Consider the following 7,379-nt stretch of genomic DNA (forward strand, 5'->3'; position numbering starts at 1 on the left):
TGCCTATTAAATTTCATTGGGTGCTGCAAAGTTTTGGTATAAAGGGAAACAAAGGAAATGTTCTCTCCATTCTCTCCATCCTATGCATAATTTTATAAAACTCTTTATCAGTCATCTTTTTTTCTAAACTGAAAAGCCCCAAACTCCTTTACTTTTTAGGAAAGGTGACTCACGTCGGTTGCCCCTTTCAACACACTTTCCAGTTCTACAAAATACTTTTTGAAACGTAGAGTTGTGCACAGTATCCCAAATGTGGCAGCAAATGTTTTCACTCAGTTCTAAAGAGCAAATTTTGAATCATTAAAATCAGATGATGAGATTAAACGTCTTTCATTATGCACTCTCATGAACTTGATGTCACCCCAAAAAAATTTTTTTTACCACACTCGGGACAGAATTTAGACCAAAACATTATTATCCTCTGTGTCTCAGGCTCTTCTCTGACACTGCCCAATCAAAACCAGCCAGATCTGGTTAATTATTGGACTCCTACTATATCCCGAGAGCTATTTTTTTTCGTGATATCCCATCTTGTGACGTTCAAGGCCCATTTCCGCATGACAGGGCGTACCGTTTTCCAGCGATTATCCCTCTTGTCATTATGATCGGGGGAGCGATGCTGAGATATGGTAGGCCTGAATTAAGGAAGGAGGGGAGTAATTACAGACCCAGCTCAGAGAGGAGTGGAAATCACTGCAGAAGTTGCTTTGAAGGTATGCCAGCAGGCCTTGGGATCAGTGCCCACTTGCCATTTGGAACAGTCTATTATATCACCCTCGAGAGAAGCTCTTCAGATGCTGAACGAGCACTGAACAGAGCGGCAGGGAAAGATTTCCATGTTTCAGGCGGACTTCTTCCTCCAAAACAGACTTGACTCCAATGTCCTCAGTAGTAATCTGTTCTATATTGGGAAGCAATTGTTGCAGTGTTTTACCACCATTAGTTTTCATCTGTTAAATAAACTCTGGACATGTAAAGCAGTAGGGAGCGGTCAGTGCAATCCTAAAGAGAGTTATTCCAGTCTAAATTCATTTATTTCAGTGGATTTAGACTGGAGTAATCCTGCATAGGATTGTACAGAATGTCAGATAGGGCCCTCCTGTTTTAGGGAATATTCTTTATTGTAAAGGCTGATTCTTATTCTAAAAACTTAAGAGCCTTGCTGTATCAGACCAATGGTCTATCTTGTCCAACATTTTGTTTCATGCAGCAGTTAACCAGTTGCCCTAGAGTACCAAAAAACATGGCATGGAGGCCAAGGCCTTCCTCCAATGTTGCCTTTTTGCACCGGTATTCAGATGTTTACTGTCTCTGAATATGGTGGTTCCCTTTAATCACTATGGTCAGTAGCCACTGACAAATAGGGTTGCCAACCTCCAGGTGGTGGCTGGAGAGCTCCTGCTATTACAACTGATCTCCAGCAGTTAAAAACCAGTTCACCTGGAGAAAACGGCCGCCTTGCCAATTGGACTCTATGCCATTGAAGTCTCTCCCCTCCTCAAACCCCGCCCTACTCAGGCTCTGCCCCCAAAATCTCCCACCAGTGGCCAAGAGGGACCTGGCAACCCTAGTGGGGAATAAGATCAAACTTGAGTGGTAAAAGGCCCCTTGCAATGCATTTACACCTGGAAGTGCTGCATCGCAAGCAGCCCTTTACCACTCAAACTGGGAGTTTACAACCGGAAGTGATGTGCCGCAGCGTGTACGCGAGCATGCCCATTTGCCCACCGACCCTCAGCTGGTTGGCGCGCAGAGGGGTGAATTGCCGGGGGTTGCCCGCCGCCACCGGGCACCTGGCAACCCTATGACTCTGTAGGGTTTTCAAGGCAAGTGATTAAACAGAGGTGGTATGCCATTGCCTTCCTCTGCAGCGTCTTCCTTGGTGGTCTTCAATCCAAGTACCAACCCTGCTTAGTTTCCGAGATCTGATGAGATCGGATTATACCATTCCACATCCCCAAGGGATACTTGGAAGATACAAACTAGGACATAGCTTATTCAGTGCAAAAGGAACGGCAGGCAAAGCATATTTTCCAAGTGAGGATAGGGCGTGTGGTACAGCACACTTAGCATAAACTCTACCCACTTCCACAATACCTCCTTATTGTTGACATTTCGGTGTGGCAAATGTCATGATGGGCTGGTTCTGCCTTTTTCCTTTGTAACGTGTGCTCTGGGTATGTGATTATTCTGTTTGCCATGCTAAGAGGATTTCGGCAAGCGAGCACAGTGCATTTCAACAGAACAGGTTGAATGGACTGACCTGCAGAAACGTACAGGTACAACACCCTAGAGGTGGGATATATATCCTAGAGGTGGGATATATATCCTGGCCCTTCATTATGCTCACGCTATTGACCTTGAAAGCACTACACAACCTGAGACCCTCAGACCTGTGAGACCATCTCTCCCTGTATGGCCCGTGTGAAGATGGCACTCATCTCAGCTGGGTTGATTATTTATCCCTACTTGTCCTACTTGTAAGACATTAAGAACTGTGTTTGCCCAGTCCTGGACTTTTAATGTGGCCAGCCCCATGTTATGGGACAGCATGCTGGAAGTTGTTAGACAAAGACACCGACTCTCCCGCCACTCCAAAGGCTGGCCAATATAATATAAAAAAGCATTTGAAGGTTATAATTGCCAGAGCAGTTTTATTTGGTTGAAGATAGGAAGACTGTCCGTACGATTAATGGTTGTGTTACCCATTATATATATTTTGGAATTATTATTTTTTAATTATTATCCATGCTGCCTTGAGTCCTGTGGGAAGAGAAGTGGGATAAAAACATTTAAAATAAATTAAATAAAACAAATGTGAAAAGTAGGCAGCGGAAGCGAGTGTAATTGAAAACTCTCCCGGAAAAAAAGTGAAGAAAACTGGAAGGGAGTTTGGTGGCTGCCTTTCTCAATGTCTTGTTTATCCGTGTGGGACTTATATGTCCTTAGCAACTAAGTGTTCCCGCTCAACCCTTTTCAAACACAAGGGGAAATTAGCTGCTATGGAGAAAGAAGGTATGGATAAACAAGGGAGCAGGGAAAGGCGGCCAGGGCTCTCTGACTGTCTCCACCTGGCTCTCCAGAAGGAACTTTTAACATTCCTAATCTGACTTGCGCCCTGACCTGGATGGCCCAGGCAAACCTGATCTCATCAGATCTCAGAAGCTAAGCAGGGTCAGCCCTGGTTAGTACTTGGATGAGAGACCACCAAGGAATACCAGGGTTGCTATGCAGAGGAAGGCACTGGCAAACCACCTGTTAGTCTCTTGCCATGAAAACCCCAAAAAGGGGTCGCCATAAGTCGGCTGCGACTTGATGGCACTTTACACACACAATCTGACTTGCAGGGTGACTAAATATCCATACAACAACTGTAATGTGTCTATGGAACCTAAGCCCTTTACAAGGCAGAAGTAGGCAGCATAGGCCACTCACCAACACCCCGATAATTCCAAATGGGGAGCCCTCTTAGTCTGGAGCAAGAAAACAAAACAGCAGTTGAGCGACGCCTTAGAGACAAACAAAATGTATTCTAGCATGAGCTTTCATGAGTCAGAACTCTCTTCATCAGACGCATGAAGTACGCAACCAGCGAGGAGTGCGTGTGATTCAGGCAAAATCCCATCACAAGTGCCTTGTTAAATGTTACGGAGTAACATTTCACCGCTATCAGGAAGCGCTTCTTCCTACACAAGTGTTTTCAAGTCTGAGACGGCCCCAGATTTCATCCTACTCGGAGCTGCACAGTCATGGGCTGAACCAACGGTGCGAAAGCCACCTGCTGCTGCCTAACGAAAGCCAAGCTGAGCCTGGGCAGGCTTTTCATAGGCAGCTTTTCAAGCTCAGTGTGTGTCAGGCAGCAGCATATGGCATTCGTACAGCTAGCTCCCATTTGTGGCAGGTGAAAATCATTACAGGCAGATTAGAAACGGGGGTCGCCACAGGCTCCAGCAGTTAAGGGAATGAGATCCCATTTGGGCTTAAAATGCCACCATTGTGCCATCCTAGCTTGGAGTGTGGTTTTTGGGTTGCTAGCAAAAGTGGGCGGAACCTTCATCGCCCCAGGAACAGACCATTAGCTGTGATACTTTTGCCAAGTTTCTTTGCTGATGAAATATTGAGAATACGCTCTGATCCGGGATGTCAGTACCTAAGTAACATAGATACACTAGATGAAAGGCCTAATATACCATGTGGTCTATTTATGGACTATTTTGACCCAGTTTCATGATGGATGTTGACCAGATCCTGGGATCTTTGAAGGCCACTACATGTACTCTGGATCCCTGCCATTCCTGGCTGCTGCGATCATGTAAGGATCACAGCAACAAACCCTTAGTATGTATTATAAATCAGGCAGCAGGAAAAGAGGACGACCCAACAAGAGATGGATTGACTCCATAAAGGAAGCCACGGCCCTCAGTTTGCAAGATCTGAGCACGGCTGTTAAGGATAGGACATTTTGGAGGACTTTTTTTTAAATATTTTTTTTATTGTTTTTCTTTGATTAATACAAAAGGGAAAAAGTAAAACAGAAAAAATAATAACAATCATAAAATATAATGACTTCCCCTCAGTTCTCTTCCATCCAGTAACTAATTGTATAAACTTTTGATTACATATTTTAATCCCTAAATTATATTGAATAATATAAGGTTATCTTATCTTGGCTATAAATAACATTAATAAAATCTCAATACAACCAGTCTACCATATCAATAATAGGGAGTAAATCAAAGAATATCCTTTAAATGATCCCATTGAAAAATAATTTTCACAATAGCTTCTCCACTCCTCCCATTCCCCCAAAAATTGCGCATTAGCAACCTGATTTATCAAAGCTGTATGTTTCGCCATCTCTGCCAGTTCCATCATCTTGTTTATCCAATCATTTATTGTCGGTACCTCATCAGTCTTCCATTTAGCTGCATATATCACACGTGCAGCTGTGGTGGCATATATCAGAAAAGTTTGATGAGTGAAAACAGTGTCTGGAATCATACTTAGTAGCATCATTTCAGGTGTTTTAGAAATATTTAGTTGTAAAATCCTCCGCACTTCGTTATAAATCATATCCCAAAACTTCTTTGCTTTTTCACAGGTCCACCAAACATGATGAAAAGAACCCATATCTTTGTTGCACTTCCAACAGTTTGGTGACATTAAAGGGGAGACATTTTGGAGGACATTGATTCATAGGGTTGCCATGAGTCGAAAGTGACTTGACGGCACTTAACACACATAAATCAGTCACTAATTTAGGACATTTTCCCTCGGACACTCAAAGAGGCAGTTATCCATCCACTACTTTAAAAACCATCCCCCAGAAAAATGATGTGGCCAATTACCACACAATCTCTAATCTGCCCTTTCTGGACAGAGGGATTGAGAGAGCAGTAGCAGACTAACTCCAGGTCTTCTTGCATAACTCACCTGCTCTAGACCCCTTTCAGTCTGGCTTCAGGTCAGGCTATGGGACTGAAATGGCTCTGCTAGCTTTAGCTAATGACTTCCATGTGAGTGCAGACAAAGGCCAGGCTTCCTAGTTGTTCTTATTGGATTCATCTTCAGTCTTTGATACAGTAGATCACACCTAGGGCCATCTTAACGCATGGGAATGCTGGGCAGTTGCCTGGGGGCCCCACGAGCATAGGAGTCCCATGCTAATCTATGTATATTGTGACTTGCTGTCAATGAATAAATACACACTATACTAAACTGTAAATATTTGTTCTTGGAAAATGCCTATTTAGCATGTGTTTTACTAAACACTGATTTTGTTGGAGGTATCAATAAATACATCTTTAGTTTTATCAACCATTCACATTTTTATTCCTGTGAGCGGTTGTGTAGGTAGGGGGGCCTAGTGCACTGCTTTTCCTGGGGGGCTATAATGCTCTTAAGAGGGCCCTGATCACACCATCTTGTTGAGGGGGTTGGAGACAGAAGTAGGTATCGGGATATGCATTGAATTGGTTCAAAGGTGCTGTGGAACACAGGCAGGATAATGCTGCTGCAGTCGTCTTGCTTGTGGGCTTCCTAGAGGCTCCTAGTTGGCCACTGTGTAAACAGACCGCTGGACTTGATGGGCCTTGGTCTGATCCAGCGTGGCTTTTCTAATGTTCTCATGTTCTTAAATCATTCCTCACAGGTTAGACTCAGGGTTGCTACTGGAAACCAGTTGTCATCAGTGTGGGACCTACCCTGTGGGGTTCCACAGGGTGCAGTTCTATCCCCCATGCTTTTCAGTTTATATAAAGCCCTTAGGACAATCATTTGTAATTTGGGGGCTGGTTGTCATCAATATGCTGCCGATACCCAGCTCTATATACCCTTATCCAAATCTCTTGGTGGTACGGTAGAGGTCCTGAACTGCCTGGTGGCTATGGTTAATTCACTTATAGCGAACAAATTGCAACTAAACCCTTAAAAGACAGAGGTAATGCTGGTTGGGAAGCAGAGATCTTGTTGCTACCACTCCATGTTGACTGTGAACGCTGTCTGTTTCTGAGATGGAGTGACCCTGACCCCTTGTTTGGATTACACTTTTGGTACTGCTGCTTGGAACCTGAAGACAACCCGGCATTCGACTTGGACTGCTCCTGCCCATGCTTCTGGTTTTTAGACCTGCCGCTGTACATGACACCTGCCATATTCCAGCTAGCCTCCTGGACATATGGTCCAGTTGGAGTTTCAGGCTTGGCCCTTCTCATCCAAGGTGATTGTTCACATAAAGTAGATTCTCTTCAAGCATCCCTGTGTCCTCCTCCAAGGTCTCACCATGAGCCCATGTAGACACAGCCATGTAAGAGAGAAGCCAAAGGTGAGCTGAAGTATCTTTTAGCGTATCGCTCACTGCCAACACACACTTTGCCTCCGCCATCCTCCTCTTCAGATAGTTCCCCTAAAGAATACATCATACCTAGTCTTTTGGCAGGCAAGCTGGAGACCCATAGGCGGTCCCCTTCCCTCTCCATACTTTTCACCTCAGCTACTCGATATTTTTAGCGTCCCCAGGTATTTCCCCCCCTTCAAATGAAATCACAAAAATTGACTTTGCTGATGATGCTTACTCTCTTCCCATGTCCACGAACAAGCAAGCTAAAAGAAAAGGGAAAGCGCAGGACCACAGAGAGAAGTATAAAAGGCATGAAATAATCGCTGTCTTCTGCCTCCCCACCCCCACTTAATCATTCAATCCTGTAATATAAAAGCACATTGTCCATTTCCTGGCTCTTTAACAGCGTCCTCACCTAGCAACTGTCCAGGACTTCTCCAGAAGATGTACCTCTCAGTTGGATCTAATCCAACCTCCTGTCTTAAAACAAGATATCTTATGGCTAAAGGGACTCCAATAGATTCCTTTCAGCTTTTTTCCT

This window comes from Euleptes europaea, chromosome 1, assembly GCF_029931775.1.
Source record: "Euleptes europaea isolate rEulEur1 chromosome 1, rEulEur1.hap1, whole genome shotgun sequence".
Lineage (NCBI taxonomy): Eukaryota > Metazoa > Chordata > Lepidosauria > Squamata > Sphaerodactylidae > Euleptes > Euleptes europaea.